At 41.7% G+C, this 11,335-nt stretch overlaps 1 long non-coding RNA gene across 3 annotated transcripts; it reads left to right on the top strand.

Annotated features, from left to right (window-relative positions):
* Nucleotides 1-5,246: 5,246 nt before the first annotated feature.
* On the top strand, nucleotides 5,247-10,563 carry LOC307039027. Of its 3 annotated transcripts, none has more exons than XR_013808112.1 (4): nucleotides 5,247-5,797; nucleotides 6,227-6,477; nucleotides 6,990-8,594; nucleotides 8,709-10,563. It is a non-coding gene; the product is annotated as an uncharacterized lncRNA (long non-coding RNA). The 3 variants fall into 3 exon arrangements; XR_013808114.1 differs by having other exon boundaries at nucleotides 5,254-5,797; nucleotides 8,358-8,594; XR_013808113.1 differs by having other exon boundaries at nucleotides 6,227-8,594.
* Nucleotides 10,564-11,335: the final 772 nt, after the last annotated feature.

Here is an 11,335-nt window from a genome sequence, read left to right as displayed (position 1 = left end):
CGTTTGTATACACCTCCTTTAGGAAAGCACATACATATTTCAGTCAGACAACTGACATGCTTCTTTAACATATTTATAAGAAGCAGCATATAGTTGAGTTTGGCGACTAGGCTCGGGCCTTATTAATCCACAGATATACATAGCACGATGAGTGATGATTAAATAACTAACCCCCCGAGCTTACAGGTGGAAGCTGGGGTGGAAGCTGGGGTGGAAGCTGGGGTGGAAGCTGGGGTGGAAGCTGATGTGGTAGCTGGGGTGGAAGCTGGGGTGGAAGCTGGGGTGGAAGCTGGGGTGGAAGCTGGGGTGGAAGTTGGGGTGGAAGCTGGGGTGGTGGTGGGGCAGGCAAGCAGCAGCGAAGTGTAATTGCTGCAGCAATATCAGCAGCAAGCAATGCATAGAGAGATATCTGGCAGGTTAAATAGAGCGGTATATTAAAAAGGGGCTTTTTGGTTGGTTGTAGAGTGGCAAGGGACGTTATGTATGAATGCAGCATAAGTGCTCGAGTTGACTGCCTGAACTAGCTCTCAGGCTTCGCCCCATATTTGACTTGTTTTTTTAGTAATCTTCAGATGCTTTAAACATCACCTGTTTCAGAAAAAACTTTGACAGAATATCATATCCCCTATGGCCACAATATGTCATTTTGCAGGACCTAGTCTCTGCATACAGAGAGGTCCTTGCTTAGAGCTGGCCCACAAACAGGCTTCAAAGACTTCTCTTCCCACCTGAATAGAAATGTCTGAGAATCAGCCATAGCTCAAGGGGCTCTGCTCAAAATGACAGCTGGGTTATTTTTGCTTTCTTGTCACAATGAGTGGCTCGTGTGCCAAAAGAAAACAGATGAATTCATTGTTTTTTGCCTTTGCTCATTAAGTTTGATGTTACATTTGTTTCCTTGATGCAATCTGTTGACTTCAGAATATTTGTATATTTATTTTCAGTAGCAATGGAAGACACTGCACATGGTAATATCATGCATGCTGCTCCATGTTGTTAGGAGTTGTTAGCTACAGTGATGTCCATTAATTACTTGCAGAAGGAAAACAGTTAGTCAATGATGCACAAACGTTGCATTAAACTTGACGATTGTACGTGACATTCCTGCTGCTGATGACAAATGTCAATTATTATTGGATTGAACTAATACTGGCTTAAGAAAAAAAACGATACAATATTGGCTCAAAAATGTGTTTTGTGTTGCGTTTCTTTAGTACGAGCTGAATCTATGGTGTCCTGATATATTCAAAAATAAAAAGAATTCACATGGACACAACACATCAATTCATGGTAGGGTAAATATTTGTAAGTACATTATAACAACCTAACCTGTTTGGCAGCTATTTCTGGAAATGTTAACAAAGTTACATACAAAAAACTACACATTTTTTTCCCTTTATTTTGAAAGGCTGGATGCACTTGAATTTTTATGTTTTCCTCAGTCCATTTGACTCTAAACAATCACACAGATCAGACATTGCAAGTACATTGTGAACAATCTTCTTTATGTCTGTTTTTTTTAAATGTGTTACTATGGAGCAGTTTTAGTTCATTAAAGAAAATGTGGATTCAAAATGGGGACAATTGAGGGGAAATCATCAAGCACTTTATTGATATTCACTCTTTCAGGGATTCATAATCTCCACAGTTTATTAAAGTGAAATTGATTACTCTGGGTTAGTGTGTGTTTTTCGGTAGTTATTTCCGTTTTTATTCTTTATACTGTAGATCCTGACTTTACTTTTTTTAATCTATTTCTTTTGCTTTTGCAAATGTAGCTTTTTGTCTGAAAATGAAGTTTTCACCTCAAAAATAATATTCATCTCAAGGCAAGGCCACGATAATCATATGAGTCATTAATGCTGGAATTGGTAGTCATAAACACAATTTTCAAAATGACCCATAGATTGTAAAGAAAGAATGAAATATTCAGTCATGTACAGTATTTGTGGTCGAATTGTTAAAGGAACCTTTCTTTGATTTCTCCTTGAGGCCAAAACACTACAGCTGTTCATCTCCCAAACTCAACAAAAACATTTTACAACTGCATAAGATCAAATACCAATATATTTTCACCAGTACTATTAGGATAGACACCTTCCTGTAACTGCATTTTGGTATTTTAAGTTTCCCACAACAGTTGATTTTATTAGCACACATGCACTGTGCCAAAACAGAGCGATTAGCAGCCTCATAAGAAGCCTTGTTTGCCTAGCAGCTTCTGTGTGAGAATGATTTCAGTCGATATGGATTATTAACTGCAGATGTGATATTTAAGACACAGCTTTAGGGGAACTGGCAATGATTTATCAAAGTCAAGTCATTATTTAGACATGGGTGTCCTTACATGGTATGACTGTAGAGGACAACACAATGACAACACTTCCATCTGCTGGTTAGAAAATGTAAGTACAAATGTAACCTTTGAGCAAGAGTCACTGATATTTATTTTATGTTGATGTGCTTTAGTGGTCAAATAAATAAATAATGCAGGTACCAGATGATCGACATAATCTAACAATATTCAAGATAATTGCTTTTAACCTGTGTTTTGTTTGTTTGTTTGTTTTGTATATATATATATATATTAGGGTGGTCCTTAAAATTGAAAATCGGAAAGTCTATGGTCCAACCCCCAAAATTCATTCTATTAGTCAAGAAAACTCTCCCGGTGAATTTTTTCCTCAATCTAACAACATTTACCCCTCCCTCATCAACCTTGAAGTTTGGCCTCAGTTGCAGCACCGTGGCTGCTGGTGTGGCAGCCCAGGTCGATGAGGGAGGGGTAAATGTTGTTGGAATTTGAATAAAATTCACCACGAGAGTTTTCTTGACTATCATAACAAATTCCGGTGGTCGGAGCTTCAAATAAAAGGAATTTGAAAATGTACATGGCACTAAGGACCACCCTAATATATATTATGACTACAGCATGATGCTGAAGTCCAATAAAAATAAACATTAATTTATTAAATATATTTTTGTACAACTCGATATTATAGTACAGTGACTGTGCTTTTCTGTGCATTGCATTATTTTGATACTGTTTTTTATTGATTTATATTTGAATAAAAACGAATAAATAAATGTTGCAGTAGGAAACTGGATGATTTTATTTGATGGTTTTAAATCACCCAAACACATCCTCCCTCACCATTCTCTATCTTCTGTTCAGCCAAATAAATGTGCTTGATTTAAAAAGACAGGGGAGTAGGAAGGGACAACGGAGTTTGCACAGCATGTAGTCTGCGGATATGACGATGTTTTCTGCGGATAATTGTAATAATCCCAGAACAGCAGCAGTCCAGACAATCTTAAAATTGATGGTTGTAATGGCAACTCAGATCACAGCGGTGACTTAGACTAGAAGAAAGAAAAGACTGCTCTGCAGCCTGACCATTTCTCTCTCAACAGAAACAGAGGAGGATAAACTTAATCTTTAAAATGCCCAAATTGGCTAATTATGTCCAATCATTCCTGCCGTTGTCTAATCCTGCAATTTAGTGCTTCACAGCCAGAAGAATCTGTGGACAGAGCTCAATACCTGCTCAATATGAGGATGCCATATCATGGATTTTGGACAACATTTGAGCCAAATCACTATTGGTGGAAGCAGTGTTTCAGATACTTTACTTTAATAAAATAAGCAATAGAGATTATAAGTAAAAAGTACAAGTAAAAGTCCCGCATTTAAAATGACAACTCACATGTGTAAAAGCTCACAAATATTTACTTAAAATGTAATAAAGTATCAAAGTACTCATCAGGCAGAATAATGTGTGTTATATTTCATTATAATGATTGATTCTCTGGCTGACATATTTTTCTTTAATTGATGTAGCGTAGTATAAAGTTGGGGCACATTTTAATTATGTTAAATACTGCAGTATTTGAATGTCCCCTTAAGTTTAAAAAAAGTTGTGCGTTACCTTAACGGAAATAATTATAATGAATTTCTGTTTTGTATTATTTAACTGAATCTGCTATTAACTCCATTTATCATATAGTGGAGAAACAAGAGCAAAATGTAGTGGAGTAGAAGTAGCTGTAAAATGTAATTAAGTAAACGTACATGTACCTTCAAATTGTACTTAGGTACATAATTTGACAACATTTACTTAAAAAAGTAACCAGACAGCGGCCATAAACAAACTGTCATTCAAAACATTTGTTGTCAAGTTGCTGACATTTGTGATTTATTAGTTGCATCGTTTTTTAAGCTATAGCAAGTTTCCACTAATGGAAGTGTTTTGGGCTGTTGTAATGTACTTGCCAGCCAATGTAACAAGTTGATACAAATGAAAAGTGTGTGACAGGTGTGAGGCCTTACAATTATCTTCACACCTGTCACACATTTGAATAACACACATTTTGTGGACTAGCAAACTGTAAATTAAGTGGCTGAACTGACCTTACCATGAGCAGATATACAGTAAACAGTCAAATGCAGCTTGCACATTGTTGCATCAGTACTCACAATCTAAAAATGTAATATATAATGGATATAATAGACACAGGGGAAATGTTACAGCTGATTCAGTAGCCTACTTTACATGTTGCTGATACTAATTATGTGCTTTTCTACTCATGTAGGGATTTGAGTGCAGGATTTATAAAGTACTTTATCATAGTTGTATTACAGCATGTCTCAATCTGAATTGTTGTGATTTAGTGCCCCTACAGTTTTAGAGTGCAACTCATGCATAAACAGTTTAAGTTAATATTGAACACTGTAGCATACCTGTAAACGTGTATGTTTTATGCTACATTACCAATTAATTATGAAAGCTAGCCAGTCTACACCTTTGCTAACAACACAGCCAAACATCAAGCAAGTGTAAGAACCTAAGAACACAGGAACGAGCCAGCTAACATGAAGTTACTAGCCTCATCCCAATACCCCTCCTCGACTCTTCCTTTCCCTCACTCGCGTCCCTTCCTTGCGTCTTAGCTCCGCCTCCGTAAGATGCGAGCGAGAGACACGAGGAGGTGACGCGAGGACAGAGAAGTCCTCAGGTATTAATTGGGATGTCCTCGTTCACTCAAACGTCACTCTTAGACGACGTCTGTTAATGATGACATGCGCACAGCTGTATCCCCTCTCATCGGGCTTAACTGAATAACCCTTTAGAACCGGCCCATTTCTGGTTAAATATTTATTTAAATGAATGAATCTTTCTCTTGTTAGTCAATGAATTAAATGTACGATGGTTGGTCCTGCTTTTGTGTTCCTTTTTGGTGTAAAATGTAGCCTACATTTAAATACAAATATAATTATAGTAATGTGAAGCCTTTTAGAAATTAATTGCACATAATAATTCCCACGGAGCTGTGAGCACTTATGCATTTATGTGACGCTTTTCCACTCATCTTCCAGTTGTCGGTTTTCCTCTGTTGAAATCGACCAGCTGTGAAGGTGGGGGCGGGGCTTTTATACGCGAGTAGTGAAAACACTTCCGCGTAGTCTGCTCGCGTGTATCCTCCCTTTCGTCTCCTCCCGCACCCCTCCTCCCTCACCCCTCCTCGACTCCTCCGTGTGCATTTCAGCTATTGGGACGTCCTTCAAAATGGCGTGTCTTGATCGATTTCCGGGTCAAGTCCCGGAGGAGGGGAAGAGAGGAGTCGAGGAGGGGTATTGGGATGAGGTTTCTCACTCACTGGCGACCCCGACGACCCCGGCGCCTCTCCACACTACAGGCCGGAAAACCTCCTACTCCCTGCGGCTGAACGTTTCTGTTCTGCCAGAATAAACACGAACAATCTCCCGTTCCTCGAAGCAACCCGTCCTTGGTGCACGGTAAACTGAGCTAAACAGCTAACTAGCTGATAGCAGCTACAGTTAGCAACAGTTAGCAACAGTTAGCAGTTAGCGTTACTTAGTTAAAAGTTAGTTACAAGTTAAACGCGTTGTCCATTAGGAAACATCTTAAACCACAAAGTCGAGGCATAGCAGCCAGATGACATAGTGATGCATTTCTCTATCATATGTATATGATCCTGTCTCACAAAAATTACCCTGTTGCCTACACACATTGACAAAAACAACAGACATGTTGACTAGCCAAAGCAAGAAAAAGCACAGGTGGAATTAAGAAGTTTCAGGGTTCTACTATAGTGGAAGGCTAGCTTACTGACATGGCATGGTATTTCACTTATTATAATTGTGACAACCCTGTGGTGGTCCACCAGGTGGTGCTGCTGTAACCTGTGTGTTTGTTGTAATCAGCAGTGATGGGACCCACCTGTGGCACTTGATTCCAGGATATAAGAGGGCTGCAGAACAGGCTCTCGCTCTCTCTCAGCTGCCCTGCTCGGTGCAGCAGGACGCCGCTCTTCTGTTTGTTTTATTGTTGGTTGTAGACACTGTTAGGTAAAATAAATGATTGTTTTGGGTAACTCCTGTGTGGAACTGTTGTCCTTGTGTTATAAGCAGAGCTAGCTTGTAACATATGGGGGCTCGTCCGATCCAAGAACCAGGTGATAGTTGTTTACTTGATTTGTTTGCCTTGATTGTGTAGACAGTTTGTTCCTGGTGTAGGGCATTAAGGAGTAGCTTTGGAATTACCTTTGCTGATAGACATAAGCAACATCTCCTTCAGGGGAGCTTGTTGGTTTGTTGTTTTTGTTTGTTATTTTTGTGCATAAACATGATTCAACATTATTTTGTCATGGATACACGTCCGTGGCTGTCTTGGTGAGTAGCAGCTTCACTGGGGCTTTACCGGGTCATTGGGTAAGTGTTTAAAACACCTGTCGTAGCATGCATGAAGACTAGGGTGAGACAAGATAGCTAGTATTGGGTAGGCAGATAGCCAGGGGAGAGGTATTCCAGAGTGAAACAAAAATATATATATATATATTTTTAGGTGTCTGTGCACCAGGTTCAAGGGAGTTTGCATAATCATGGCTACATTGACAGATTTTGTTAAGTGTCCCAGTGTTGAACTGCTGGAAAAATGTACTAAAGACCAAGTTTTAAAAAATTGCAGAGCATTTTGAAGCAGACGTTCCAAAGCAGGGTCGTAAAGACACCATAGTGACTATGTTACAGGCCCAGTTGGTACTGCAAGAACTTCTGCCAGCAGTGGCTGTCGATGATGGTTCCGAGGAGGAGTTGGCTGAGAAGGCAGCTATAAATCCAGATCGGCAGAGAAGTGCAGGTTTTTCTTTGTTTGACTTTGGTGAAATGACATTTGAACAGAGAAAGGAAATAATGCTGCTGCAGTACCAACAAGACAGTGAACGAGCAAGTGCTTGTGAGGACCGGGCTAGAGCTCGTGAACAGGAAACTGAGATGGAGCGTTTAAGGTTAACTACAGTGGTGCGGGAAGCTGAATTGCAACAAGAGCGTTACAAGTTGGACCTCATCCAAGAGGGTAAGCTTTCTTCTGGGGTGTCCCCAGCTACTTTTGATGTAGCTTATAACTTGAAGTTGTTACCGAAATTTGAGAAGACTGTAGATTCGTTTTTTTGACTTTTTGAACGACAGTGGTCTGATTCAGAGAAAACATTGCTGTTACAGTGTGTTAATAGGGCTCAAGAAGCATTTTCTGCATTAAGTATGGCTGACAGTGAAGATGACTTAAGGGTAAAGACTGCAGTGCTAAAAGCTTATGAGTTGGTGCCTGAGGCCTACCGTCAGCAGTTCAGGAAACTAAGGAAGTCAGAAGGACAGACCTATGTGGAACTTGTTCGGGTGCTGACGATGAAATGTAATCGGTGGGTCACGGCTTCCGAAGTATTAAATCTTAATGATTTGAGGGAATTGTTCCTTCTTGAACAATTCAAAGATATCCTTCCAGAATGCGTTGCTACGTACCTGAATGAGCATAAGGTTAAAAATGTAACAGACGCCGGGGTGTTAGCTGATGAATACACGTTAACACACAAGATTCATTCAGGGGAGAGATTTGACTGGGGGAGCAGAAATAACTGGTCTGGTGACCCCAGATGTAAAGTAGGTCTAGGTACTTGCTACTTTTGTTTGGGTAAAGGACACCAGAAAAAGGAATGCCCAGTACTTGCAAAAACTAAGGGACTCCAAGAAGTCCAGTTTCCCAGGCCTGTTGCCCTTGCAGCTTCTCCCCACAAGGTTGCTAGGGATGAGGCTATAGCTGCGGTTACATTCCATACTACCCCGCAACCAGTTGCTGCTGCGGCTTCTAACCATGGACCAGCCCTGCAAGAGGTGAAGCCTCGCCCCTCCCAGTCGAGAGGGTTATGTGTCTTTGCAAGGAAGTGAAAAAAAATTCCTTGTAAAGATACTGAGAGACACAGGTGCTATCGATTCATAATTAACTGAGGGTGTTCTTCCATTTTCCTCGGTAACTGACACTGGAAGTTGTGTATTGTTCAAGGGAATGGGGATGCAGTTGTTGTCTGCTCCAAAGCATCGGTTGGTGTTGTCCTGTGATTTACGGCAGGGTGAGGTGGCCATGGGAGTCCGGCCATCTTTGCCTGTTCCGGGAGTGGCAGTCATCCTCGGAAATGATCTGGCTGGCAGCAGAGTGTGGCCTGATGTGCCTCTTTCACCAGTGGTGTCCTCTAAGCCAGTGAGGGGCGAGCTTGCTGACCCAGAGAAGAAGCTGACAAAGGTAGTTCCAGCTTGTGCAGTAACACGAGCTCAGACCTATAAAGCACAAGATAAAAGTCATTTCTGAGAATATTGTTTTGGCGCTACCTGTTGTTCCATTGTCTGTCTCTCGTAGTGAATTGGCGAAGCAGCAGCAGGAGGATCCAACTTTGCAGGAGCTCTTGTCCCAGGTTCGCCCCGTTGAGGAAATCATCAGTGCAGCCCATGGGTATTTCTTACAAGAGGGGGTATTGGTAAGGAAATGGTCGCCTCAGGGTGAGGGTTTTGTTGGGGAAGCAATATTTCAATTTGTCATACCAGACAAGCTGAGAGAAGGGGTATTGAAAACAGCTCATGATGATGTTGCGGGTCACTTTGGAGTGCAGAAGACATACAACAGAGTGCTGCGGTATTTCTACTGGCCCAGGTTGAAGAAGACTGTTTCTGTCTTTATTAAGACTTGTCATACTTGTCAATTAACGGGTAAACCTAACCAAACTATTAAACCTGTGCCTCTGTCTCCTATTCCGGCAGTGTCCTCCCCTTTTGATCGTCTGCTGATTGACTGTGTTGGCCCATTGCCCAAGTCTAAGGCTGGAAGTTCATATCTGCTGACGGTGATGTGTCAGTCCACACGTTATCCTGCGGTTTATCCATTGAGGAACATTACAGCTAAGTCTGTGGTGAAAAAACTGAGTCAGTTTATTTCCATCTTTGGTATCCTGAAAGTTATTCAGAGTGACCAAGGTACTAACTTCACTTCACATGTATTTAAGCAGATTATGAGACAACTTCATGTGAAACATGTAACCTCGAGCGCTTACCATCCACAGAGCCAGGGGGCACTTGAGAGGTTCCACCAAACACTGAAGTACTTGTTACGTTCATACTGCAATGAGTTGAATCGTGACTGGGAAGAAGGTTTGCCTTGGTTGTTGTTGGCGGCAAGGGAGGTCGTATAGTCTAGCACTGGTTTCAGCCCCAATGACCTGGTTTTTGGTCACCATGTTAGGGGCCCGCTAGCAGTACTAAAAGACGATTGGGAGATTCCTGATCCACCAGCCAACCTGCGGGAGTATGTAAATGGTTTCAAACGGCGTCTCTTTGAAGCGGTTAGGCAGGCCCAGGTAAAGTTGGAGAAAACTCAACAGACAATGAAGACCTTGTATGACAGGAAAACCGAGAACCGCACTTTTAGCCCTGGGGATCCAGGCAAAATTTGCGGGACCCTACTCTGTGATGCGTCAGGTGTCAGATCAGAATTATGTCGTCTCCAAGCCAGATAGGAAGAGGTTCACCCAGTTGTGCCACATAAATCTGTTAAAGCCCTATTTCTCTCGTGTTGTTTCAGGAGGCGAAGCAGAAGTTAAACCGGCAGCTGTGGCAGTTCCTTTAAACGTGGCAGGGTCTCTATCCTTGGTGGAAACCGAGGTTGATGAACTTGACTGTAGAACACAAGGTCGGTTGAATAATTCAGAGTCCCTGTGTAAACTGGACACGTTCTTAGAACATTTGCCACGGTCTAGACACGATGATATGTGCTCTCTTATCAGGTCATATCCTAACCTATTCTCAGAAGTTCCTTCACGGACGCATCTGGTGGAACATGACATTGATGTGGGAGAGTTTACGCCCATAAAACAGCGGTTTTACAGAAACTCCCCTGAAAAACGTGAGCAGTTAGAGTCAGAGGTTGCATACATGCTAGATAATGGCATTGCAGAACCCTCACATTCTAGCTGGGCCTCACCATGTTTGATAGTGGCTAAACCTGACAGAACTTTTAGACCCTCTACTGATTTTCGCAAGGTAAATGCTGTAACCAAGCCAGATAGTTTTCCCCTACCTCGGATGGAGGATTGTGTGAATCAAGTTGGCGCAGCTAAGTTTGTAAGCAAGTTTGATCTTCTTAAAGGTTACTGGCAAGTACCACTGACCCCACGGGCTAGGGAAATTGCATCCTTTATAACGCCTACAGGGTTATACTCCTACACGGTTAGTGCTGCGTACCGGTACGCCGAACCGGTACTGGACTTGTAAAAAGTTTTGGTTCAAGTCCGGTTAAAACCGGAACGTCAGGAACCGGTACTTACGTATATTCTCCTTTGTGTTCTAAACCATCTAAAACCTTCCATAGATCGAGAAATTTGCGCTGAGAAAAGACGAAAAACATTGTTTTGGCTTCTGATATGGCGGCCATTACTGAGCTCACGAAGTCTCGCAAAATATCGCAACTGCTCGGGAGATCTGTGTGACGTCAAGGGAAACTGGCTTAGACATAGTGGACACTGACAGCGTGGGATGCTGGTTGCCATATTTGGTAGGGTTGCTAAGCTAACTCCTTTGTATGTATGGTGATCTAGTGTCTGCCGAAAGAGCAACACTTCACCCAGACAATGTCAATATGGTGTTGTTCTTGAACAAGAACACATAGACTTGTACTCTTGCATATTGAGTCTTGTATGTACATCACTATGTATGTAGTTGTGTTGTGTAGTTAGTAACACATGTAGAGTTCTAGAAAAGACATGGTGTAGACACAAGTTGGAAGGGGGCACAATAAACCTGACGAGTTTGAATTTGAGTTGATTATGAGTTTATTTTCAATTGATAATTAGCTCACAATAAGTTCACTTTAGTTACTCACACAACTTGACACAAGTCCGGACTTATAAGTCCGGACCTGAACCTGAACCTCTGGACTTGAGTCCGGACCTGAACCTGAATGTGAGTCCAGGTACACAGCACTATACACGGTCATGC

Source organism: Notothenia rossii, assembly GCF_949606895.1.
Source record: "Notothenia rossii genome assembly, chromosome: 1".
NCBI lineage: Eukaryota > Metazoa > Chordata > Actinopteri > Perciformes > Nototheniidae > Notothenia > Notothenia rossii.
Note: the sequence above shows the minus strand (reverse complement) of the source record. Positions and strands in the feature narration are given on the sequence as shown.